The sequence below is a fragment of the Elephas maximus genome, chromosome 3 (assembly GCF_024166365.1).
Source record: "Elephas maximus indicus isolate mEleMax1 chromosome 3, mEleMax1 primary haplotype, whole genome shotgun sequence".
NCBI lineage: Eukaryota > Metazoa > Chordata > Mammalia > Proboscidea > Elephantidae > Elephas > Elephas maximus.
The window spans coordinates 156,697,648-156,725,462 of record NC_064821.1 but is presented as its reverse complement, the minus strand read 5'-3'; the positions used below and the strand labels follow the sequence as shown (position 1 = coordinate 156,725,462).

Below are 27,815 nucleotides of genomic sequence, written 5' to 3'. Positions count from 1 at the left end.
ATCTTTTTGCAAAAACCATTGCCACATAGGCTTTGTCCATTTTGTCCAGGGTGGCCAAATTTTTGAAGTCCAGCCACTTTGGGTTACGTCATATTGTCCGCGATTATGCCAAGGACAATTAGCCCAATCTCTATACCCAAAGACCAGTCAAGCGCAGCAGTGAGAGAGGTAAACGAGAAGGTTGAGCTGTAATTGGCTGAGAAATTGGCTGAGAGAACTCACTGCCTTTTGTTTTTCCACTTTTATGGGGTCATGTGTGGGTGGTGGTTTAATCACAAAAAGGGCCTTGGTAAATACCAGGATTTCACCATCCTATTCTTATTTTCCATAGTCGAGCTATTTGTTTTTCCCCTAAGACAACTTCATGTTGATCCCCAAGTAACACACGGGCTGTCCCTACCCGAGATTTCACCAGGGGATTACGAGTAGGACGCCCCCCTCCAAAGGTGCCTAAATCTATAATGGAATTTTATGCTTATACGTTCTGCTATACACAGGCTGAAAATGAAACAGAAACATAACACAGATGACAGAGATATGCCTGACTTTTCAGGAATTCTTCGATGTTTATGCTAGGGGCAGTGGGTGCAGAGGGGCCGCCCTTGCAGCCTGGCTCTTCCTGACTTTTCAGGAATTCTTCAATGTTTATGCTGGGGGCAGTGGGTGCAGAGAGGCTGCCCTTGCAGCCTGGCTCCTCCTGACTTTTCAGGGATTCTTTGATGTTTATGCTGGGGGCAGTGGGTGCAGAGGGGCCGCCCTTGCAGCCTGGCTCCCAGCAAAAATTCAGTAATTGTTCACTAAAGATTTCTGTATTATTGTTGTTAGGTGCTGTCGAGTCGGCTCTGACTCGTACTGACCCTATGCACAACAGAAGGATACACTGCCCGATCCTGCACCATCCTTACAATCGGTATGCTTGAGCCCATTGTTGCAGGCAGTGTGTCAATCCACCTTCTTTAGGGTCTTCCTCTTTTCTGCTGACCCTGTACTTTGCCAAGCATGATGTCCTTCTCGAGAGACTGATCCCTCCTGATAACATGTCCAAAGTATGTAAGATGCAGTCACGCCATCCTTGCTTCCAAGGAGCATTCCGGTTGTACTTTTTCCAAGACAGAGTTATTCGTTCTTCTGGCAGTCCATGGTATATTCAATATTCTTCACCAACACCACAATTCAAAGGCATCAATTCTTCTTTGGTCTTCCTTATGCATTGTCCAGCTGTCACATGCATATGATGTGATTGAAAATACCATGGCTTGGGTCAGGCGCACCTTAGTCTTCAAGGTGACATCTTTGCTCTTCAACACTTTAAAGAGGTCCTTTGCAGCAGATGTACCCAATCAATGCAGCATGTCTTTTGATTTCTTGACTGCTGCTTCCATGGATGTTGATTGTGGAGCCAAGGAAAATGAAATCCTTGACAACTTCAATCTTTTCTCTGTTTATCATGATGTTACTCATTGGTCCAGTTGTGAGGGTTTTTGTTTTCTTTATGTTGAGGTGCAATCCATACTGAAGGCTGTGGTCTTTGATCTTCATTAATAAGTGATACTCATACACTTCAATAATGTACTGTTAGCATAAAAACGGAAGGAGAGACAAGCGGTGAGAGACATGGCCCGCAAACGGACTATGGCAGGAAGTTTGGATTTTACTGTAAACGCATTAGAAGTTTATTCTGGTTTCGTGTACAAAAGCCCAGCTGGTATTTGAAATACCTTTACCAGGATAACGGTTATGACCACATCATCTCAACAGTGGAAGGTACTTGTTAGGCTGAGTGAGAGGCATTTCACCTTTTGCCCGGATGTGGGGCGCACTCAAGGTTTCCCTTAGACCTGGCTCCAGGTATGCACGCTGTCGGGGTTCCTTCCCTTTTGACCTCTAGCTGTGAGGCCCGCTGCCTTCTAGGCGCAGATGGGGAGCGATGCCCGTGCGGGAATGAACTGCAAACCAAACGAAGCGCGCCAGTGAGTGACAAAATTAGCGCCAGACACTGCCGTGACTCGGATTCGAACCGAGGTTCCTGCGGCCACAACGCAGAGTACTAACCACTATACGATCACGGCGCACCACAAACTTGTCAGCGCTCACTGGTCTTTAAAATTTATTGACATAAAAACATTCACACTGTTTTGTTCTTGAACAGCCACAGGTGCTCTGCTTTTCTCTCACTTCTTGCCGTCTCTCAGCTCCTACCTCCCCGTTGTGCTGCAGGATAGAAACCTTTCTCTCCTCCCCAGCACCTGGCCCGAGTCTCTGCACCTGCCTCCTGGAGGTCTTGTTCTCGCCCACGCCTCCCTGCTTTCCTTCGCCCCTCTTCACCGCTCCCCTTTCCGCGCTTATTTTCCGCGCTCCGGCCCCACCTACCGCAAAAGAGGCGAATGGGGGGCTTCCTTGGTGCGTACGGGCGGGCGGGCGAAGGCGGAGCAGCAGCGTCTTGGACCCTATTAGGATCAGGCAGGGGTTGCAGACCCGGGGTCTCCGGGGGTCGCAGGCATCTGAGGCGGAGGAGGAGCAAGGAGGGGCGAAGGCCATTCGGCTGCCCTCCTAGCTTCAGACTCACCCAACGCACTGACTTTAATGCGATGAACAACACCATTTGTCACCCCAACCTGCCGGATTTTCCGAGGGTTTGTGCAGGTCGTACTGCAGAAAGCCGCTGGCACCGTCCAGTGGTTCAAAGGCGTTCACTCCGGGTACAAACAAGCGGGGTTACCTGTGGTCTCTGTGGCGCAATCGGTTAGCGCGTTCGGCTGTTAACCGAAAGGTTGGTGGTTCGAGCCCACCCAGGGACGGTCCCCAGGTTTTGCACGTGTTAAGATATTCCCAGCGTTTCTGCCGTATGAATCTTACTAGGGAAAGGCAGAGAGAAATGGCAGTCACCCTTCTATCCTCTTTGCTTGGAAACTGAGAACTGGGAAATGACTGAAAGAGTCATGGGAGTTGTTTTTCACTAAGAAGTTTTTTTTCCCCCCATATTATTTATTTGTAGTGTTATTTATTTAAGCCCCGGTGGAGTAGTGGTTGGAATCCCTGGTGGCGTCGTGGTTAAGTGCTGCGGCTGCTAACAAAAGAGTCGGCAGTTCGAATCCGCCAGGTGCGCCTTGGAAACTCTATGGGGCAGCTCTACTCTGCCCTATAGGGTCGCTATGAGTCCGAATCGACTTGACGGCCCTGGGTTTTTGGTTTGGGTTGGTGTAGTGGATAAGTGCTACGGCTGCTAACCAAAAGGTCAGCAGTTTGAATCCACCAGGCGCTCCTTGGAAACCCTGTGGGGCAGTTCTGTGTCCTATAGGTTCGCTATGTGTCCGAATCGACTCGACAGCAGCGGGTTTGGGTTTAGCATTATTTATTTAACCCTGGCCATATACTTTGGAAATTAAGTTGGTTCTATGCTTTTATAATTACAAATAAAGTTGTAATCACCAAAAAAATAGTTATCTAGCTATCTATTTATAATCCCTCGTTCTGTTTCTTTAGCAACCCTCACTAAGACTCCCATTAATTTGAGAAATCCCAGGTCAATGGCAGTGGTTCCCACTATCCTTCATAAAATCTCCACCACAGAATGCTTTGAGGATGCAAGGACAGGTCCCTTAAATGTATTTCTCACATACTTGTTAAAGGTAATGTCTTCCTGACCCTACCTGGGGCTGTAGATGTGGGTGAATGAACATGTCTTACATGATAAATTTCCTGTAGCTTTCTAATCCCCCTAAGGCTCTCGATATTTTCCTCTATAATAAATGCATCAAAGACGCTCTGGCATTTCAAGTTCATTTACTGTAGGCCACCTTTGGGTGCAAGTTTTCAGTCAACTGCTTCAAGTGAACAATTTAGAATTGCTGGCAGCTGCTCAAAACACGGTGGCTCCAGAATTTCTATCTAGTGCACCTGTGTCAATAAGTAAACCTAGCCGTATCCAACATTATGTTCCTTCCGCCCTGCTTCTACCCCCTTAGGATCCATTTCCATAGATACACCCCAGGATTTAGGTTCATATAAAGTGGCATCAATCTTGCAGTACTTCTGGTTGTATGGCACCTTCCTATGGGTCATCACAGTTTGTGCATTTCCCTCTGGGACTTTCTGGGACTCGAGTCTGATTCTAATCTAAAGCAATGAGAAAAAGTAGCACTCCGCTTTGAGGAGTAAAAAGCAACTGTTTCCGCCCGGTTTCGAACCGTGGAACTTTCCCCTATGAGGCGAACGTGATAACTATTACACTACAGAAACACCCGGGAAAACTCTCTGCTGCTCTTCTTTAACTTTTGTGGCTTTCAGTGGACGAAATTCAATCCCAGTTCGAAATTCCACTGGCAGCAGCAAAGTCCTGGAAAGGGCCTCAGTAAGCACCAAGCGAACCAAGGCTCACTGCATTTGCCTTGACTGGTCATTTCTCTCAAGGCTTAGCTTTAATGCCTCTTTGGTATCTCTTTCTCTTGTTCCTGCCACTTTCGTTTGCTTTTGGTGTGAGAACTCAAAGCAAACGTGTGGGGCCCCACTGTCCTTGTTTCGAGGGTAGGCGAGGAACCCTAAGCCAGGGAACATCGGGAGGCTCAGTCCCCTTTGCCCGAAGGGGTCGCTCGGTGCTTCCTGAGGCCCTTTTCTTTTTCAGTGTCAGCCTGTGGAGAAGGTTCAGGTGATAGAAGAGAACAAACAGAACCTTTAGAACTCTCAGGAACTAAAACTAACATAAAGCATGTCTCGTTTGGTGCCCCGCCTCCCAAGAACTAGATGAGAATTGTGTCCTGGTCTGAAATCTGATTTAGAGCAGAGAAATGAGGTGTGGCTCAAGATGTTGAGTAATTGGAAGTCTTCTTGCAATGTTTTTTTTTTTTTTTTTTCCTTCTTCTCCTTACAAGGCTATTAGCGAACACTTGTCTATCCGCAAAAGAAAACCTGTTTCCGCCCGGTTTCTAAACAGGGACCTTTCGCGCATAAGGTGAAGGTGATAAGCACTGCACTACGGGAACCAGGCGAGTGAGTTAACCTAAGAATTTGTCCATGAAAATTGTACGACCTGCAGTTTTCAAGTACTTTGGCTTCCAGCACAGGAAATTCAACTACATTTGAAATTCGACTGCCAGCAGCAAAGTGCTGGAGAAAGCCCTCGGGAAAAGCACCAACAATCCCTCATGCAAAGGAGTCTGCGGCTTCAGTTAGGACAAAATGTAGTTTTCTGCGCCTATCTGTTAAGCTAGGACTTGGAGGAGGGCCCTGCCCCGAGAGCTTCGAGATCCCGCAGCTCATTAGAGTTTCCATTTTCAGAACTAAGCTCTCTGGCTCTCCAGCTCCCCACAGCCCAGGAGCTGTGAAGGCTCTCACCCCGGGGCTTCGGACCAGCGCCTCGGTGGCCCCTTTAATGGCGCTGGTTCCATGAAAAGATGTGCAATGTTATTCATCCCCCGACTTGCTGGTAGTTGCCATGGAGTTGGTTAGGACTCATGGCGACCACATGAGTGCAGTGCGGAACTGCCCCATAGGGTTTCAAGGCTGTAATTTGGTGCTGCCGTGGTTAAAGCGCTTGACTGCTAACTGAAAGGTCAGCAATTCGAATCCAGGAGCCGCTGTGCGGGAGAAAGATGTGGCAGCTTGTTTCTGTAAAGATCACAGCCTTAGAAACCCTATGGGGCAGTTCTACTCCGTCCTATAGGGTCGCTATGAGTCAGAATCAACTGGATGGCAAGGAAGCGCCTCTGCGTGGGTTCCAAACACAGACCTTTCAGTTAGTAGCCGAGTGATAAACGGTTTGGCAGAAAACCGGAAAACAAGCATTGCTGAGGATGTGGAAAATTGGAACCCGCACCCATTGCTGAAGGGATTGTAAAATGGTACAGCCTCTGGAAATCCGTTTGGCAGTTCCTCAAGAGTTAACCATAGAATTCCCAGATGACCCAACACCTCCACTACTAGGCATAAAAAGGCATATGCCCCCAAAAATTGAAACCAAGAATGCAAACAGATATTTGTACACCAGTGTTCACTGTAGCATTATTCACATTATCCAAAAGGTGTAAACAACCCAAGTGTCCATCAGCAGATGAATGGACGAACAAAATGTGGCATATCCATACAATGGAATATTATTCAGCCATAAACAGGAAGTTGTGATACATGTTAAGACATGGAAGAACCTAGAAAAATTATGCTGTATGAAAGAAGCCAGATACAAAAGGACAAATATTATATGATCCCACTTACTTGGAATCTGTAAAATAGCAAATGGGTAGAGAACAAAGTTTATTAGTGGTTACCAGGGGCGGGTGGGAGGGAAAAGGCAGGAAAGATTGCTTAAGGGGCACTGAATTTCTGTTAAGGATGTGGAAAAAGTTTGGAAACGGATAGTGGTGATGGTTCCGCAACATGGTGAACGTAATTACTGTCACTGAATTGTGCACATAAAGTGGTTGAAATAGCAAGTGTTTTGTTATCTATTTTATCACACAGGCACACACGCAAAATGATCCACACGTCCGGGCCACCCAGGAACACCAGAACCCTCCCTCCAGGCCCTACCCTGCACTTTCCCTGGGGCCTGACCTGCACTCTTTCCTCAGAAGCCCTTTTGCCTCAGCTCCTCCCCTCTGTCCCCTCTCTGGCACTTGTGGAGTCTCTTGTTCTGTGCCACTCAGTTTCAGTCCACTACTTTAATCACACCTTCATGTTTTAGCTGTACCTTAACCAAGGCTGAAACATGGGTCTTAGGGCACTTGGCTCTTTGAAAATATCTAACAAGCAACACAGGCCAAGCCAGCCTTGAAGACCTGCATTGGATTTTTACAGAGGCAGAGAAGAGAGGGCTACTGGAGAACCACAAACTCACGGCGTGCGCCCCCGCATATCGCACACCTGGGCAGAGCCCAGTTCAAGAAACGGAAAAAAAGCGCTTTTGAAGCTTCTCTGGAGACAGAACCCGAAGGGAGTTGGTTTCTTGACCTGGAGAGGCCAGTCGAGCAAGGGGTCTCAGGCATGTCCCCAACTTCCCAAGACAGACCAGGAATAGGCTGATTTTGAGGGACAGAGCCAAATAAAAGGGGCAAAGGCAGCCCAACCCCAGGCCTTGCAATTAAGGGTCTCGAACCCTAAGTTCTGACCAACTGGAGGGCCACGCCTTAAACTGATCTCCCGCCTTTATCAGGAGAGTCCTTCGTCTAAATTCATAGCTCAGGAAAGGGAGGAACTGTATAGACCAACGTCCACATTTGACGGACAAAAGACCAAAAGGTCTACTGCGGTCGAGTCTATTCCGACTCACAGCGAGCACGGTAGAACAGCCCCAAAGGGTTTCCAAAGAGCGGCTGGTGGAGTCCAACTATGGACTCTACATAGCAGCCTGAGCTCTCAACCACTGTACTACCATGGAGAACACGAAAATTCCCTAATAATTAGATGTGGAGTGTGAGGAAAAGACCGGCGCCAAGGAGAGCTCGCACTTTTTGCCTGAGCATATGGAAGGGTGGAGTTGCCATCAACAAAGATGGAAAAAAAGGCAGGGGCAGCAGAATTTCGGGGGCAAATCCGGAGTTCAATAAGGGGTCCCGGGGTCCTGGTTCAGAGTTATTCATCCAGGCTTTCTCCGTTTCTGTATCCATCTGAACCCTTTTTGACGTTGGAGTTCTTGGGCGCTCATGCTCGGCCCTCTTCCCACCCTGGGCACCTCCTCCCTGCAGGCTCGTGCCCTCCGCTGGACCTCAGCCACCGTCTCTTCACACGCTGCCGCCGCGCAAAGGCGCACCTCTATGTCAGGTCTGAAATGCGGCGTCGAGGAAGAGCCAGTTGACTCCGAAACTTGGGGAGACCTGACAGCCCTCGGCGTGCTGCAGGCTGACTGGCGTTTTGGAGAAGACAAGGAGGAAAGGGCCTTGGGGGACGATCGCAGGAGTAGAGGGTAGGCGTCCTGGCTTCCCGAGTTTGGTGAGAAGAGATGTACTATCTGGAGGCGGGGGATTACACCAGCCCCGGCAGGTCCCTGGTGGTCTAGTGGCTAGGATTCGGCGCTTTCACCGCCGCGGCCAGGGTTCAATTCCCGGTCAGGGCAAGTTGTTTTGCGCCCTCTCTCCTCCGCCTGTTTGATGCAGAAGAGTCCCAGAATTGCCCAGGCTTGGAGAGGTGAGAGGCGATGAGCAACTGTACAGCGGCTTCGGGCTCCCAACAGCTGTATCCTGCTCTGGGCCACCAAGATCCTTCACCGCTCCTGTGGTCCTCATCTTAGAAACCTAACCTTTCGCTTTCAGAATGTTCATCTCCAGAGAACAACGTAGAACCTGTGACAAGAGCTCCAAATCTCCTTTTTCAAAACAATTGCAAACATAAAGTTGAAAGAGTAGTGACTTTATGCTTCACGCATTTACCAATGAACATTTTCCACATTAGCTTTGTCCATCTCTCCATATGTATGTATTTTCTACCCCATTTCAAAGTAACTTGCAGATATCTCAGGATCCTTTGGGTTTTTTTTTTTTTTTTGGTTACTCCTTTCCTTTGGCAATACCCCTCTAAACCAGCCTCTTGGGGACTTTATCCTCTCAAAGAGGTCCCTCTTGCTCCTTGAACATAAAGTCTCAGGTGTGACCTGGAGCCCCTCCAGGAATTACAAAGACTCCAATCACTGGGAAAATCTCAGGTGTTTAGAGATTCTCTCTCAGAAACCAGGGAAAAAGTCCAAATCCTTTGAGTAAAAATTAATTGTACACTCCACAGACATGCTCATTCGCCCCTACTTTTATCCCCTGGAAAGGTCAGAAGACACTACCTTCAACAAGGCTGTGAGAAATAGATCCTACAGAACTGTTTTCACATCCTCAAAGAACTCTGTGGTGGTCATTTTATGAAAGACAGTGGGAACTGCTACCATGGAACTGGGATGATGGGAAGATGGGATTGGAAGGGTCAAGTCACAACATTTAAACTTAAAGGACAAGGTGACCTCAGTTACTATGTCGAGTACAGAGCTGAAGCAGTAATCAGAATGGTCTGTCCCTCAAAGCTCTTTAGCATTAACTCCTTGGTGGGTGTATCTAGAAATGCAACAGATGGGCAACCTATTAACGTCTTACTTGATTTGCATAAGCAGAAACACACTAAGTCTGGGGAACATAGTCTGACTTGAATCACAGCAATAGACAGTCACAGACCCTCAACAAATTCACAAGCACAGAGCTCTTTGAACGAAAGAGAGATAGATCCCCTCAAGGAAGAACCTGTTTATACAGTCAAAAATCAATTCTCTTAGGGTTTTACCTAAATGGCGTATTCCCACCAAAGTTATCTGAGTAGGATGACCTCTTAGTAAATATTATTTTATAGCAGAATACTTGGAATTTACACGATAATAGTATAAGTACTTAGGTGTATTATTAGTTCATTTTCATAAGGAAAAAATATTTTAGAAGGGTTGTCATCAGGGTTGATCATCAGTGAAACTAGAGTGAGGCAAGTTTGGAATGTGAACATCTATTTGACTTTGACTCTCATGAAATTTACCTTTCCTAGGAAGGAAAAGTATATTAATGTGTATTGAAACAGGTCTTAACATTTTTAGAGGAGTAGATAAAATTATTTATAGGTTGTTTTAGTTACGAATTGGGAAAATTCTTAAGGTAATCACTGGGTTGGTAATGTGTGTTGGCTAAGGTTGTGTGTCAACTTGGCTGGGCCATGATTCTCAGTGGTTTGGCATTCATGTAATGATGTAATCTGGCAGTTATATAGTGATGTAGTCATCCTGCATGATGTGATCTGACATGATAAGCCAATCAGTGGTAAGGGGATTTTCTTCAGGGGTGTGGCCTGCATCCAATATATGTATAGATGTTTTGCCAAACCCTGCTTGCTTGCTTTGGATCCTGCATCTAGCTGGTCATCATCTGACGTCCAGTTCTTGGGACTTTAGCTAGCAGCCTGCCACCTTGCCTGCCAGTCTTGGGTTCATGAGCCCTTGCAGGTACATGAGATGGGAGAAGCCTCCAGCCTGATGTCTGACCCCTGGACTTGGGACTTGCTATCCCGTACAACCATGTGAGCAATTTCCTTGAGATACAGTTCTCTCTTTATACATATATATATATACACACACACACAGAGTTATGTACGCATACACTCACACACACCCCCGTACACATGCTTCGCTGGTTTTGCTTCTCTTGAGTATCTGGCCTAAGACATTTGGTGCTGAGAGTGGCTCCAGGGGAACAGAATCATAAGGATGAGTTTTCTAAACTGGTTCTCAAGTCTGACTTGTCCTAAAAGTGCTGACGACTCTATCTCCAGTAATAAAGAGGGTGCTGCTAATCCATGGCATGAGGTGGCAATTTTAATATGCCAAATATCAACAGAAATAGATCATATTGGTGAGAAGCGAGGCTGTGGGTGATCACACGTTTCAAAATTTTCCACAGTTTTGTCAGAATGAGAAGTATGGAAGCTGGTTGGTTGGTCCTCCTTTCATTAGACAAAGTGATAAGAGAGAGGAGCTCAGGGCTTCAGAGTTACAGTTCAAGCGCCATATAAAACACCTCAAAGTTGCAACTTGCTTCCTGAAAGAAAGCCTTATTTCTTGTAGTAACAGAGCTGATATTGCCGAAAATCTAACACAGAATCTTATTGTAAGAGTGGCTGAATTACAATGCCAATGAATTCCCAACTATGAATGGTGTCTGAAGTTAAAGTGAGGGCATTGATTGAGAAGAAATGGGACCTTATAGGACAGAACAGAAGTGGCGCATAAAGTTTCCAGGGAGTGCCTGGTGGATTTGAACTGTGGACCTGTTTTGTGAGGAGACTTAGCACTTCAGCACTATGCCACCACACTTTGCATATTAGGTATGGGAGATAGGAAATAACTTCGAAGATAGGTTTTTTTCCCCCTTAATTGTGAAATATAATAAAAGTGTACAGGTTTCTGCTTTGAGCCATGTTGGTGTTAGAGAAAATGGTATTTACTGTTCTACCTTAAACCACTAGAAGACAAGACAAAATATGTGAAATAACTCTTTGGAGGCACTGTACCACAGGAAGTATATGACAGAGCTCAGACTAAGGCAGTAACAGTGTGTGTTTCCACCAGGCTGAATGGAAAGAGCATCTAACACATGTGGCAGGAAGGAGAGTCTTCAGAAGGGTAATGCCTCAATACCCTGTCCACATTAGCCTAGAATGTTCTGAATTTGCCCCAACAAAGCTTAAAAGCAAGCCTAGAAAGAATAAAATTGTTTGCACGTCCCTTCACGGCATCCCAGAACAAAGTCCTAAAATATTTAAAGGAATATATGAAGAACAACTTTTTAGTAACCCTGATGTAGGAAAACATGATCCATAAGCATGAGAAAAATCAATTAACAGAAATAACAGATGACAGAATCCGCAGACAAGATATTAAAACAGCTATTATAAACACACTGTATAGGTTCAGAAAAATGGAGGAAAGCATGAGCTTCATGAGGAGAGAAATAAAAAATAGAGATTCAAATAAGTCCTGTTGGACTTCCTGGCAGCCTTTGTGACAGACTCCATCTTGATTGCAGCAACCTCTGTGAGGAAGTCCATCTTGAATTCTAACTTCTTGTGCATTTGATTTTCATAATCTCTCCCCTTCTCCTGGAAATCTCAACCCATCTAATGAATAAAAATAATGCCTTCTCCCCTCCCCCAAAAAACTTTTATAAGCCCCAGGGAATCCTTTCTTCATTGAGAGACTGGAGGCTATAAAAAAAAAATAAAAATTGAGGCTAGCTAGGTAGAAATCCCTCTCCCTCTCTCCTTCCGGAGCCTTTTATTTTCTTTCTGTCCCTAATAAACCTTTGCTCGTGTGGAACCTCTGAGCCTCTTCTGGTCATTCCTGGTCACGCAGGGCTTAGTCCCGAGCTGGGAAGCCTTGCCCTCTAACAATTTCTACAGATGACACAAACCCCAGAACCTTTAAAGAGTGATACATATGACTACATCAAAATTTCAATTCAAATACAAATGACGAACTTTAAAAACATTCTACATAACAACGAAATTATGTTTCTTTTCATTGTTGCTGTTCTTAGGTGCCACTGAGTCGGTTCTGACTCATAGCAACCCTACTTAAATCAGAATGAAACACTGCCCGGTTCTGTGCCACCCTCACAATCGTTATGCTTGTGCCCATTGTTGTAGCCACTGTCTTAATCTGTCCTGTTGAGGGTCTTCCTCTTTTTCGATGACCTTTTTTTAGTATGTATTTTTATCAAAATAATATACTCCCAAAAGTTTGTTATGTAAAACTGTAGTCCCCTGATCCCTTTCTACATTTCCTGTTCTCCAGAGAAAACCACTTTCAACCCATATAACCAATTATCTGGCTATTTCTCTCTTTAAAGAAACATTGTTACGCCTTGATTTTCCAGTCTACCCCCTGCAGACAACCTGCAAGGTGAAAAAAGGAGTGCATCTGAGTTGGTGCCTGCATCAACTGCTAGTCAACGCCAAGGGAGCCAACAAGGCGCTTCACTTGACTTCCACTCAGTTGCCAACCGATTTAATCCACCTCACCCCTCCACACTGTGAAAGGAAACTTTGCAAGAACAAATGCCAGGCAAGCTGCTTTGAGGTTTATCGGTGGAACCGGGTTTGGGTTTTTGGGTGGGTCAGGAAGGGATGGGATCGCTCCTGAGTGAGGAGTGCGGTGGTCCACACCCAGCAACTGAAACTGTTGCTGTGAACGCCCAGTTCCTCTGCCTTCCCCTCCCTACTTTCTCATTTTTTTCTTTCCTATTCTCCCCTTTGTTTTTTCCTGTCTATTCTCCTTCCTCAGCTATTTTCTGAGGGTTTCTGGAATCTCAGTTTCTGAGGAGGAGAGAAGAGGACGAAGGGACAGGCTGCAAGGCCTAAAAGGCCGCGGGGAGCAAGAAGGGGATCTGGAGCAGCTCAGTGCTCTGCGGAGCCTGGGGCTCCCCTCCTGCTTCTTCCCTTCCAGTCTGAAACCTTTCTGGCTCCTAAATGACCATCAGGAGGGGGACACAGAAAAGGGGGTAACGAGTTTTATTCACTAAAGAGTTAAAAAAAAAAAAAACTTTAATTAAAGCCCCTGTATTCAGAGTCCAGAGTGCTCACCATTACACCATGGAACCCCCTCAGAAGTTGATGACTGCATCCCAACACCAGGCCTGATTTCCATTGCTGTCCAGTGGATTTTGACTCATACCTATGAGTATTGCAGTGAAAACCCAGACCCAATAACACTACTGTCAAGTTGATTCCAACTGATACATATGACTATCTCAACAAAAACCAAAAACAGCAAGCCCGTTGCCATCAAGTTGATTACAACTCATCTCAATAACCCAGACCCAGTGCCATCGAGTCGATTCCGACTCATAGCACCTTATAGGACAGAGTAGAACTGCCCATAGAGTTTCCAAGGATCTCAGTAGAGGTGTGTAAATACTAATTTAGCATCCATAGTTTCCACAGACTAATCTCAAGGCAGTCCTCTGTCAGACAGGACTTGAGTACGGTTGACCTGTGTGAGTGGGCTCACCGGTCTTGCTTTCTCTCTGCCTCTCTCCTTTTATTGACTTCCATCATTTCATTCAGAGTCCTGGTGGCCCAGTGCTTAAGAGTTTGGCTGGTAACTGAAAAGGCTGGAAGTTTGAATTCAACAGTCGCTCCTTGGAAACCTTATGGGAGCAGTTCTACTCTGTAATATAGGGTCACTTTCAGCTGGATGGATCGCAAAAAATCATTCACATCTCAGGAAATGAGGTAAAACTCACTTTGGGTTTAGGGCAATAGCACAGCTCTTTAAGTCTCCATCATAAACCACAAACTCTGCCTCATTTGCCAGAGTTTCCTGTCCCAAGGTGAAATTTCTGCAAACAATAGTGTTATTTCCTTTTCTCTGCCTTCACCCATTTCTCATTGCCCAGGGAGGGCAGATGATTGTCAGGGCAGGACTTGGGACTTTGTGTGTCCCTTGGGCAAACAGCTCCCATTACACTCCAAAGCCACCACAGCTTCCTATGTAGAGTATAGAAAGGTGTGTCAGCAGTGGTTTATCTGGAAGTGGGTTCAGGAGGCAGGATAACTTTCATTTTCTTCTTTATACACTTCTTTTTTTGGTAAGTTTTCTTACAACAAGCATCTATTTGTCAGATTTACAATAAAACAATTAACAATGCTTAACATTTACACACTTAGACAAACCAGACTAACCTCATCTGCTGTAACTCAGAATTGATCACATGCTCTTGAGGCTGTAAAGACAGAGGTCCGACACTTATACAGCCACAGTCTGTTTTCTAAGAGCTTGGCCACGTCCATCACATTGCAATTTCTCAATATGTCATTCATTGTTTTATTAGATGTTTTCTAAAATGTAGTGTAAAGAATTTAACTTTATCCAAGGAATTTTATCTTTGTCCTTGGTTTCTAAGAGATAATTCTAAACCAAAAACCAAAACAAAACAGCAAACTATGGCTGTCAAGTCAATTCCAACTCATACATACATTTATGTAGTACAGGGCAGACCTGCCCAATAGATTTTCCGAGGTTGTAAGTCCTTACGGAAGCAGATTGACACAACTTTCTCCAGCAGAGTGCTAGTGGATTGAAACCACTGACCTTTGGGTTAGCAGCCCAGCACTTACCCACTGTCCCACCAGAGCTCCTTGAGATAACTCTCAACTCTTGGAATTTGCTAAGTAATTGAGATTCCTTTGTTTACTATGAAGCCCTGGTGGTGTAGTGGTTAAGTGCTAAGGCTGCTAACCAAAAGGTCAGCAATTTGGATCCAGCAGGCACTCCTTGGAAACTCTATGGGACAGTTCTACTGTGTCCTATAGGGTCGCTCTGAGTTGGAATGGACAACAGGTTTGTTTGCTATAGGCCTCCAGACCACACCTGAAGGTTTATGCTAATAAAGCAACTCAGATGGGGGCTGGCCAACCTAGAAAGACCACCTCCTGTTATCAGCCAATTTGGGGGGAGGTGGGTAAGTTTTGCTGGAACATCCATATGTAGTGGATACAGGCCACACCCCTCAGAAAACTCTTACAGCTGATTGGCCAATCACATGAGATCACATCATGGAAGTGAATACACTATATTACATTATGAAAAAGCAGTACATCCAACATCTGCCAAACCAATATGCTTGTTCTGCATATTGCCTCATTTCCTTCCTGATGTCTTGAAGGGTTCTGTATATTACACTTTTTGTATTCTGCATCTGGTAATTCCAGGAACACACTTTCATGTAGAAGATCCCTGGATTCTTTGTTTTGAGAGCTTGTTGAGGTGATCATGCTCTGTTTCTTTATGTGACTTGATATTGACTGATGTCTCTGAGCCATCTGTAAGGTATTGTATTAGTTTATGCTTGCTTACTGTGTCGTAGCTGCTTGCTTTGTTTTGTTTTGGTATACCCCTATGGGTTGCTTGAGTGAGCTAGCCTGATTATTTTCGCCTTTGGAGCTCTGGTGTCCTGTCCCCAGCTGGCTAGAGCTGTTATCAGGTATATCAGTCTAGGTGTCCATTCAGTTTTCTTGTATGAATTCAGCTCAGGTTTCCAGTAGCTGATTATCAAGTGTGTGGTACAGGCTCTGTCCTACAGTCTTAGAGGGGCAGGGGTGATTGGCGTATATACCGGTATCTGATTGCAGCAGCAGGTCATGCTCTGAACAAGGCAGGGGACTGAGAACCGACCACCAAGTGTCTCTGAAGAAAACGTGTCCGTGTTCCCTAGAGTGTGCAGGTGGGTGGGTTCTGCAGATGGACCATAGGCACCCAAAGTTTTTGGTTGTAAGGACTGGGAGGTATCAGTTATCTTTGGACCCCTGTTTCGGGTGGCTAGGTGACCTGAGTAGAGCTACCAGTCCTTAGGTCCCTGATGTGGATAGGTGAGGACCTTGTTTAATAGGCAAAGCAATGTCAAACATCAAACACCCACCTCTCCACCATACAGCTGAAATGGTTGGAGTTTGCCAACAAGGGCCTATTCTCCTGAAATAGGCCCACACAGGTCCATGCAGAAAGGAAAGGTGCTCAAGGTCCACGGATGGTTTATGCCTGGACAGGAGCCTCTTCTGTCCTGAGCTCCCCTGGTTAGTGGAGGTAGCAAATTATCGTTTCCCCCCACTGCAAATTTTTTCCTTCCCCAAGGCCGGGAGGGTAGCTCTTGGTGCTCAAGAGGGCCTATCTCAGGCCCAGGGATTTTGCCGCTGAAGCCAGCTTGGGGGTGGGGGAGTGTGGTAAAATATAGGCAAATACTTAGGTTTCGCCTAGAGCACCATTCTTCTCAGGTTCTGGAGGTGTGAGTAGGCTGTGGGGCTGGCTACTTCTCCCTGAGGAAACTGCGGCCGAAGGCTAGTACCAGCCCACCACCGCTGCCGCGGCTCCGGGAATGGTGCCTGAGGGCTCCCTGCGATTCAGGGCCAGTAACTCCTCTCCACTTCTGAACAGTCTCTTCCTCCCCCTGCCCCTCAGTTCATTGTCTAAGCTTGCCTTTGATGCTCAGGGCTCCCAGCTTGTCACAAATATACTCATTTCACTTTTTTTTTTCGGGTCTTTGTTGTAAAGAGAGCTCGCCAAAAGCGTCTATTCTGCCATCTTGGCTCTGCCCCACATAATTTTTGGGAATGAGTTTTTGCACAGGGCTCTAAAAATACCGAGCACGGCCCTAAAAAAAAATGGTGACCACTGGCTACTGCCACCCCAGGAAGGTCATATAGCAGGTGAATTTGGAGTTGGTGTGCCTGTACCTCGGCCTCCTGCCAGAAGAAGAAAGGAAACCTGGGGAATCAACCAATCATGGTGAGGAGTTGTAAAAGTTGTAGCAAAAATGTAACAAGAGTAGACCTTTCTGAAAAATGGCTATTATGGGATGGCCAATAACCCTCTGCGTGCTTCAGAATGTTTACCAAAAATATTGGTATGAGACAGAATTCTGGATCTATGTATGAGTCATAATATTTTCCAATCACCTATTAATATTTACCTGTTTATACAGGTTTTTCAAGATACCAAGCACACAAAGGTGAAAGCAAGCATAAAATTTGTTAACATAGCATTTTACATTTTAAGAATAATGAACACTAGGTCTATCTATGCAAAGTGATTTGGTGAACCTAGTAAACTATTTAGAAAATCCAGAAGGAGAAACTCTCCAACCAGACAAATTTAGAAAAATGAGGGAAAACTTTTAGAGCTTGGATCAAGCAGATAATTTCTTATAAGGAAAGAGTAGGTTATATAAATGAGTACTTACTGATGAAATGAAAGAAAACCTGATAATGAGAGAGAAAATAATCAGCACCCAGGAGACACTGGCCCCACAGAGACTTCCTGTGCTGACCAGGGTGCAGTCTTTTCAAATGTAAGCAGAGTAAACTTTGAGTGCCCTGGCTTCCTGGTGGGTATGAAATTACAACACTGATCACTTTTCTCATTCCAAAACTCTTGGCCAAGAGTAAACCAAAAAAAAACCAAACCAGTTGCTGTGGAGCCAATTCCAACTTGTGGCAACCTCATGTATTGTAGAGTGGATAGAGTTTTATGTGGTTGTTACCTTTCAGAAGCAGATCGTCAGGCCTTTCTTCCAAGATGCCTTTGGGTGGACTCGAACAACAAACTTTCAGTTAGCAGCCCAGCTTTCAACCATTTGCACCACTCAGGGACTCTTTGGCTGAGAATGCTCAGGCTCTAATTTGGGGCTATAAAATGGGAGTCTGAAAAGAAATAAGGTAGAGAGGCCATGCCTTTCAGTGAGCAGTGCGTTTGCTTACTAGCCAGCAAAACAATTCCTGACGACCTCCCCCTCAGTTGCTTCCCCTGTGCAGGGGGCCAGGAATATGAAGCCACCACAGGACATAGGCAGCCAGGAATGTGAGCTTTGTGCCTTACTTCCTCACCATTTCACCGTGTGAACTGAAGAGTATTCTTTCCTTATTTATGAGTTTATTTCCCTTTGTATAGACCGAGATAATACCCACTTACTTTCCTTCAAAGGTCTCAGGGATGACTCACGAAAATGTTGTTCAATTTAGCCAGCGTGCTAACATGTTTTAAATAATAAATAATTTCTTTAAAGTCTGCAGAACCTTTCATCTGGCTATATATAACTACTACCTAGAATCTCAACTGACTTACCCTATTTCTTACTAACACCTCTTAGATTTTCAGGAGTTTCAACTGTAGGTTGTCACAATGTCCTGACCTCTTTATAGCTGTAGATATTCTAGCCATGTGATCTTACAGTCAACTTAGTGCAATGAAAGTAGCTCGTTATGGTGTCAAATGGCTCATGTTCAAATTTCAACTATGCCTTTCATTAACCCTGTAACCATGGCTAACTCAAGGCATCCCTCTGAGCCTCAGTATCTTTATCTATAAAAAGGGAAAATGATACCTGTCTGCACTTAATCACAGGATGGCTAGGAAGCTCAAGTTGAAAAGTATGCAAAAATGCACTGTAAATCATCATTGTATACCTGTAGCAGGATTTTTAACAGTGTTTTAAGAGTTTCTTGTGGTCGTTTCTTACCTATTGGTCAGCTATAAGTACTGTTAAGATTTTCATTTATATTCTCCAAGTCTTTTTCCAGAGTATGTGTATGCGTGTTTGTGTTTATGAGGGGGTTTACTTTTAAAAATATAATTATTTCATTATGGTATAATTATGCATTATAGTAACTGTATATGTTATGGTATATGTATGCATATCCAAAAAACCACACCTGTTGCTGTCAAGTCAATTCCAACTCATGGTGACCCCATGTGTGTCAGAGTAGGGTTTTCAATGGCTGTAATTTTATGGAAGTACATCACCAGGCCTTTCTTCTGCAGTGCCACTGAGTGGATTTGAACCACTAAAATTTCCATTAGTAGCCAAACACAAACCATTTGCATTACCCAGGGACTAAGAATGTATTCATAAATACTTAGGTTAGTAAAAGTTCTTTCAAAACGTGGTTAATAACAGCTTAGCATAACAAGCCCATCATATACACATACATATATATATATAAAAAATATTATGTATAAATGTTTGCATTTTCATGTTATTGAGAGTTATTTCCAAATATGATTGATGGCTACAACAAAAATATTGTGGCTAATAATTCTACCATGTGAGTGAACAATAATTTATTTGATCATTTTCTATTTTTAACTCATTAGGAATATCTGTTTCCAGTTTTTTTGCTGTGGTTGTTTCAGGGCTTATTTTGTTTTTTTGTTGTCATTGATATGGTTGGGGTTTTTGCCACCATAAACAAGGCTACAGTAAACAAATGCTTTTATGAACCTCTAATTCCATAGAGATTTCCAGACCTGAAATGTCTGGCTGAAAGGGTATGGACTTTTCTAAGGCCCTTGCTAACATACTGTCAGATTCTGTTCCTGAATTATACTATTTAAACAGTGTAAGAAAGAATAAATCTTATGGTAACCTTGCCAGAACTGTTACCTATTTTAATCATTACCAGCTTCATAGGCAAAAAATAGTATCTCTTTATTATTTGTTTATATGATTACTACTGCAGTTGAATTTTTTCACGTTTATTGATTTTAATTATGTCTGCTATGAATTATCCCTTCTCATCCTTGCTCCATTTTCAAGATTTTCCTTATTGATTGGTCAATGTTATTTACACATTCAGGAAACTAATTTTTCATTTGTCATAACTCATAAATATTTTCCAAATTTGTTATCTGCATTTTAATTTCACTTAAGATTTTTGACATTGAAGTTTTTTACAATAAATTTGACAACCAGTGTCTTCTATTGTTTTCCTTTCGTATACTTTGTAAACTAAGTAGAAGGAAAAACCGAAAAACCAAACCCACTGCCGTCAAGTCGATTCTGACTCACAGAAACCCTAGAGGACAGAGTAGAACTGACCCATAGGGTTTCCACGGCTGTGATCATTACGGAAGCAGACCGCCACATCTTTCTCCCACAGAGCAGCTGGTGGGTTCAAACCGCCAGCCTTTTAACACCGTAATCACTGCACCACCACCAGAGCTCCTTAAGTAGAAGCAAGGCATCCGTGTATCAATTCGCCCTTTTAATAATAACTAGCCCGTATATCAAAGACTTAGCAATCTAGAACAAAGTTACAAGTGTGATGATGCTGCTATTGTTGTTCTGTTAGGAAGCCATTTTGGAATCATCAGCAAAGAGATTGTTAAGTAGTTCTGGTGCAGGAGACCTTGGGCTCCATTTTGTGATGTGTTGTAAATCCTAGCCTCTGTGCCTGTGGGTATGATCCCGTTTCGGAGCCAGCTGTCTGCTATGTTAATAAGGCAGGATTAGATCATGTTAATGAGGATTAGCGTGGGATGAAACACCTTGACTCAGATCACAGCCCAGATCTGATGTAAGGCGAGTTTCCCTGGGGTGGGGCCTGTATTACCTTTTATCTTACAAGAGATAAAAGGACAGTGACTCAAGCAGAGAGAGAGAGGGACCTCCTACCACCAACAAAAAGAGCCAGGAGCAGAACACGGTCTTTTGGACCCAGGGTCCCTGAACTGGGAACCTCCTAGACCCAAGGGAAGAAGGTTGATGCCAAGACACAGGTAGATCTCCAAGGGATGCTGAGCTCACAGATGCTGAAAGGAGGCAAGGACCTTTCCCCAGAGCTGACAGAGAAAGCCTTCTCCTAGAGCTTGTGCCCTGAATTCACACTTCTAGCCTCCTAAACTGTAAGAGAATTAATTTGTTTGTTAAAGCCATCCACTTGTGGTATTTGTTATAGCAGCACTAGATAACTAAAACAGTAGGCAAATTCAGCAGCATGAATATTAATAATGGTTAATAATAGTAATTAACCCTGATTAAACTTTTACTATGGAACAAAACCTGATTTTATGTTTATTTCATCCTTCAAAACACTTCAAAGTAGGCAGAACTTATAATTTTTTCCATTTTATAATTGAAGAAATTAAGGCACAGAAAGGTAAATAACTCATCCAAATTCACACAACTAGCAAGAAAATTAGCCAGGATTTGAAACCAGGTAGCGTGGTTCCATAGTTAACATCCTTACACACTGTGATACTTAGCAGTTATTATTAAAAATTTTGAGAACAAATTTAATTTTTCTTTATGTATATGGAAAGGTATATATGTATGAAGTAGAGAAAATATATTTTTAGTGTTTTAGTATTAAACTAGAGAGCATATATTTCCTAGTTTTTTATAGCTGTGATTAATCTCTAGTCCTTGAAACACATTTACTTGCTCTAAAATGTGTCTCATGATTGTTCCTTTAAAGAAAAATGAGGTAATCAATTTTTTATTGTTGATTACACTATGTTCCACTCACAGGGGGAAAAACACACAAGACCGAGATAGCTGAACAAAGCTTAGGTCCACCTCAAAGAGGAGTCCAAATTCCTTGAGATCTCTAAACCCGACAGAAACCAGGACAGTGTGAAGAGACTGCCAAGACTCCACGATAACATGAAGAGACTTACAAGGCTGCAATGACAGGTCATGATGTCCATCTCAAAGAAAAGCCAGGATTCCTGGAAATCTCTAAACCCTGACCTTTCCCCTATAAAAGCCTCCAGTTAGCCCTTTAACGTTAGACAGAATTTGGGAGAAATTTAACCCCCTCTGTCTCTTGGATACCGGTGTTCAATAAAGCCCTCTTGCAGCCTACCTCCTCCTGTCTCAGTGTTGGCTTTGCAGCAGATGGCTCGAATCCGTGATTTGCGGTAACATGTGTAACTATAGAATTTATATATACGGAAAAGTAGATACACAATTTCCTTTGGTATCTATTTATTATGGTCAATTGGGGAGAATAATTAGGAATTGATTAAAGAATTGTTGGATTATCTAGGCCTCTGGCTTTCCCGCCTTCTCACACTTCTCCCAGAAAGCAAAGATTAGAACAAAGGAAAAACACAAACATGACCAATTCTGCTGCTACAGTTTGATGTTAGTTCTGCTTGGGATTGATTTAAAAGGGAAAATAAACTGAATGAAACAATCAAAATAAGATCAGTTTTATATGCCCACCTATTATATTTCCATCATAATAGATACTTCTCTGGGTACCAGCTATAGAGCAGACCAGTAGAGGGTGTGGTGTGTGGGGGCAGAGGGGTGAATTCCCAATAACAACACAATATTGTAGTCTCTGAGTGAGCCTGGCCAGCAGAATTGATAGGCTCTTCCCCCACAGTCCCTCTTTCTTCCCTCCTTGGTCTCAGAGCAGACTTGGGATTTCTCTTAACTGCAGTTTCAGGATCCTTCATGGCCGAGTCACTGTCTGAGGCCTCACATAGTGAACAGCAGAGGCTGCCTTGCTGCCATGAATTTCCTTCCCATCTCCATCCTCCACAGCCCTGCTAGATTGATATTTTGGATGTGTGAATTTAATCACATCCACTCCTTCAAATCTTCCCTAGATTCTATCTCCTATGGGAGAAGAACAAACAAATAAGTCTTAGAAGAAATATAAGCAGAATGCTCCTTAGAAGCAAGAATAGTGAAGCTTTGGCTCTCCTACTTTGGGCACATCATTATGAAAGATTAATTGCTAGAAAAGGACATCATATCTGGTAGAGGGTCAGCGAAAACAAGAGAAACCCTCAATGAGATGAACTGACGCAATAGACAAAACAATGTTGAAAGGAGGCACAGACCCTTCCCCAGAGCTGACGGAGAGAGAAAGCCTTCCCCTAGAGCTGGTGCCCTGAATTCGGACTTCTAGGCTCCAAACCTCCAAACATCATGATGGCACAGGACCATGCAGCTTTTCGGTCTGTTATACATAAGATCTCCATGAGTTGCAGCCAACTCGATAGGACCTAACAAAAACATGGGACAAAATCTAAGCTCCTTAACATGGTGCACAAGACCCTTGATGATCTTCCTTCGCCTCCCTGTGTGTCCCTCTCCTACCCTCACCACCTTGAGGTTTGCAAGCTAGGTTGAATGATCTACCTGCAAGTACTCAAATGTGCTATCCTCTCACAGTTCCATGTCTTGGTATAATCTGTTTACTCTCCTGAAATATCCTCCACCTACCCCTACCCACTTCAGCCTATACTTATATGATTTACATCTTTGGGTCTCATTTTAAATGCTGCCCCCTATGTGAAGCCTCCCTGATTGCTTCAGGCACCTTAAGTGGTTCATATAAACTAATTATATTCAGAGCCTGCCTCCAGGTATATTCATCAGGTTTTGTGGTGATTGTTACTTTGTCTGTCTCCTGCTTTAATTGCAAACTCCTTAAGGGGAAGGAACCATATTTTCACCTTTGTGAATGGCATTAAATAAATACTTAATGGATGAATGAATCACTCAATGAAAGAATGGACGTATGGTGTCTTTTATGCAATGATAATTTCTTACATTTATACTGTTCTTTTTTTTAGATTAGCAAAGAACCTCAATATTATCTCCTTAAAAATGACAACATATCTCTGAGATAGGGATTATAGCCCATTTATACATAAGAAAACAGGCTCAGAGAGGTTAAGTGACTTGTCAGAGGTCACAGTTTCAATCACACCAAAACTTATGACGTTTCTATTATACCACAGCTCCTTTTCATAATATATTAGATGATTCAGATGTACTCATTCAATGGTCGATAGAATTACAGAGTTTTTACAGCAGAAAACTTCCTTAGTCAACCCTTCTTATTTGAAACATGAGGGACCTGAGTCCAGAGATGTGAAATGGAATTGTTGAAATTTACACCACTCAGTAGTAGTGGAAAAAGGGCTGGAAAATGGCTTCATGGCTCCTAATACCAACTTGCTAGTTTTTAAATCCAGGCTCTGCCATTCATTGGCTGTTCGGCTTTGGGAAAGTCTTTTGACCGTTCTGTCCCAGTTTCCTACATTAATAACTGGAGATAATAATAGTACCTGCCTCACAGAGTTATTATGAGGATTTAAATGAGATAATTCATGGGAAACTCTTAGAAGAGTCTGTGGTACACAGTGAGCGCTTTGCAAACATTAGCTATTAAAACCAAAAAACCAAACCCGTTGCCACCGAGTTGATTCCGACTCATAGGACTGAGTAGAACTGCCCCATACAGTTTCCAAGGAGCACCTGGTGGGCACAAACTGCCAACCTTTTGGTTAGCAACTGCAGCTCTTAACCACTATGCCACCAGGGTTTCCATTAGTGATTAAGCATCATCATTTGACTTAAGTGGATTCTTCCCCTTACACCATCAGTAATGTTACAGAGGTGCTAGTATACTGATAGCAGTCATGTTCAAAGGACAAAGGTAAAAGACAAAGATGTAATATAATGCATGTGCAGGAATGGTAATAATAATTTATAGGACTGGATGAAACTAATGGAAGAATCACAAAAACAAAACTACCCTGAGGTCACAGGCAAGTCGTGTTACGCTTTTTCTTCCTTGAAACAACCCACTTTTTTTGAGTAGAGGTGAATTTACATGAATCACATTGCAAGTCTGAAACCATTTCTCATCAGTTACTCCCCCTCTTTGAAATCATTAGATTTATCCCACTCTCCAATAACTGAAAAAGATAAATGCACAAATACATACATAAAATACAACTCCAGAAGTGAGTGTGCACTTTTTTTTTATCTGTGGAAAACAATTAGATTATGATCACTGTCTCTCCTATTGCGTTCCCTTCAGCTGGTTTTCTCTAGAAGGAGGGATTTTCCAGAGTTCTCATTAATCACACTCATCAGCATTGCATTTAATCATTGATGTGTTTCTAATATAGCTTTCAGCAGCAGTCAGATTAGGCAAGGTTATGCTGTAGTAACAAAATTGCATTAATTTACAAGAACAAAGGTTTGTTTCTCACTTATGCTTCATGTCATGGCAAGTCGCCTGCAGCTCTGCCCCTCTTCTTACTCTGGGATCAAGCTGACAGGGCAGCCTCCATCTGGAACGTTGTGAGCATCAGTGTAGAGAAACAGAGAATGTGATAAAACGTGAACCAGTTCTTAAAGCTTCTGCCTGGGTATTGACATGCATCACTTCCATTCACCTTCATTGGTCAAAGCAAGTCACATGGCCAAGCCTATTCTCAGCGGGGTAGGGAAGTGGTGATGAACACAGTACAATCTACGACACATTCCTACTTGCTACAATTATTCTTTTTTTTTTTTTTTTTGACGCTACTGAGCTAGGGTGCAATTCTACTTTTCCAAGATCAATATAAATTGTCTTTACATGTTTCCTGATTACTTCTGTGTGACTCCTGATTAGTTCTGTTTTGTTTAAATCTGAGACTGAACACAGTATTACTGTCCCAAATGGGACATATTTTGAAAAGGCTGAGTCTTTTTTGACCACGTTAGGTTAGCAGATCACTACATGAATCCATTCTAAAGCAAATCTTTATGAGTTTCTATCTTGTTTTCCAGTTCTCTATTAGACCAGTGAATATATCGTTTATATCTTTTCCCCATGGGAACTGGCACTTGTAATAATTATTCCTGTCTTAGGCTAGGTTCTCTAGAGAAGCAAAACGAGTGAAGCATCTATGTATACATACTTAGAGAGAGAGAGATTTATATCAAGGAAATGGCTCACGCTGTTGTAGAGGTTGGAAAGTCCCAAGTCCGTGGGTCAGTCTGGAGGCTTTTCCTAACTCACATAACTGCAGGGGCTGTCAAACCCAAGATCAGCAGGTCAGACAACAAGCCTCTGACTCACAGGCTCTGAAGACTGACAAATCCCAAGATCTGCAGGTAGACTGGCAGGCCGCTAGCTAACAGACTGTGGAGGGTGATGAATCCCAAGATGAGCAGGTAAGCTGCTAGCTCAAGTCCCAAGAACTGGAGTCAGATGAACAGAAGCCAGCTGCAGGATCCAGAGCGAGCAGAAGCCCACAAGCCTTGCCAGAAAGTCTACAAATGTTGGATGTAGGCCACACCCTCAAGGAAACTCCCTTTCAACTGATTGGCTACTCACAGCAGATCCCATTATGGAGGTGATCAGATTATATCAGATCTCATCATGGAAGTGATTACATCATTATATGACTGCCAACCTACATCATAACTGCCGAACCACTGAGAATCATGACCCAGCCAAGATGACACACATCCTTAATGATTACAATACCTTTTATGTTTTTATAAATATTTGCTAATAAATTGATAAAAATCAAATTTTAGGGCATCTCTTAGAATAAAAACCATAACCTTGATTCCTAGCTCTATCTCCACCTGCTCTACAATATAAAAGCAGCAGGTTCATGTCTTGTCTCTGGGTTTAGATAATGATGATGTCACTCAATGGAATTGGTGAGATTGTGAGAGTTCATTATTTAATGACTGTAACCGTTTCTCAGAGCATTCTGCAATCCATGTGCCTTATAATATCAAGCTGCCCAAATCAAAGGGAAGGCCAACATTACTTTGGAAGTCATTCGCTCCATGAGTCAGGGAAGAACTAACTTTTGCATAATTTGACTCACACACAGTTTCCATAATTATGTTAACCAATTTGAGTTTGTATTTTTATCCAAATTACCTACATTCACCTCAACCCAGAACCTTATCTCCACGAAACAGACCTGAACAAGAACTGAGGAAAGGCAAATTACTTTCTTCAGGGGGCTCCATAAAACTCACCATTTTGTCAAAATCCATCTATAGTAGTGTTTTCCAAACTTTTTCCTTATTGTGCCATTAGAGATACTTTTTCGACATTTTTTTTCCCAATCGCCACCTAAGCAATAACAATATCACAGAAAAACTATATATCTGATTATTGATTATACTCATATCTGTATTTTATATCTGGAAAAGTGAGAGACATTTATCACCCCCATCAAGAATGCATGATCTCAGGACCAAAAAAAACAAACCCAGGGCCGTCGAGTCGATTCTGACTCATAGCGACCCTCCAGGACAGAGTAGAACTGCCCCATAGAGTTTCGAAGGAGCGCCTGGCAGATTCGAACTGCTGACCCTTTGGACAGGTGCCTAATTCTCAGTCTTGTCCTGCCTGTGCACGCCTACTTAGTTTACACTTTAGTCATAATGTTCTGCTCTTCTTCCTCAATGTTCCCTGCTGTATTCTCTCACCTCTGAATCTTTGCTCATGCTGTGCCTTCCCTTTGGTGTAACCTCCTCATTGTTGTCTATTGATATCCACCCATTTTCCAAGAACCAGATCAAGCCCTACTTGCTCCAAGTAGAATTTTTTCCAAACATTAATAGTTGGAATTAACCCCTTCACCCTACAACTTTTACATTTGTGATTATATTTATTGTCTTTATTGTAACTTCTCAGTCTTCTTTAGACTAAAAATTATTTAAGTATATGACCCCCTCACTAGATTGTAATCCTTTAGCTGGCAAGGACCATTTATCTTCGTATTTCCTACTATTCTTAGCACAAGAATTCATTCGAGACTTCAACAATAAATATTTGTTGTATTGAAAATTATTAATCTGTGGCTTAATTTATTCCTACTAGCATTTTATATTGATGATAGTCTTCACTGCCAGAGAGCTCATGTCATAAATTAGACACATACATTGACACAGATGCACAAATACACACGTGCCATATACCTTGAGTGGCGGAGTGGGCTATTCCTTCATCCCTCCATCCTTCTGCATATCAAAAGTGAGGTTCCGTCTTAGAAGGTTTCCTGAATCTATCAGCAGCACCACTGTTCTTCATATTGCACAAATTCAGTATTTCAGAGGCATTGTAATGTCTCCCTCTCCTTCATCCCCCATATCTAAGTAGTCGCCCAAACTTGTTGCTTTCTTCATTTTTCATGAATGTTAGATTTCTGCTTTTCTTCAGGATCCTTTTGCCAGCAGCTTAGTCTAAATCTATGGCATCTCATTCCA

At 43.2% G+C, this 27,815-nt stretch overlaps 3 non-coding genes across 3 annotated transcripts; 2 read left to right on the top strand and 1 right to left on the bottom strand.

Moving 5' to 3' along the window:
* Positions 1–1,997: 1,997 nt before the first annotated feature.
* TRNAH-GUG (transfer RNA histidin (anticodon GUG)) lies at positions 1,998–2,069 on the bottom strand. The gene has a single exon. It is a non-coding gene; the product is annotated as a tRNA-His (tRNA).
* A 655-nt stretch (positions 2,070–2,724) lies between these two features.
* TRNAN-GUU (transfer RNA asparagine (anticodon GUU)) lies at positions 2,725–2,798 on the top strand. Its single transcript has one exon. It is a non-coding gene; the product is annotated as a tRNA-Asn (tRNA).
* A 5,174-nt stretch (positions 2,799–7,972) lies between these two features.
* Positions 7,973–8,044, top strand: TRNAE-UUC (transfer RNA glutamic acid (anticodon UUC)). Its single transcript has one exon. It is a non-coding gene; the product is annotated as a tRNA-Glu (tRNA).
* Positions 8,045–27,815: the final 19,771 nt, after the last annotated feature.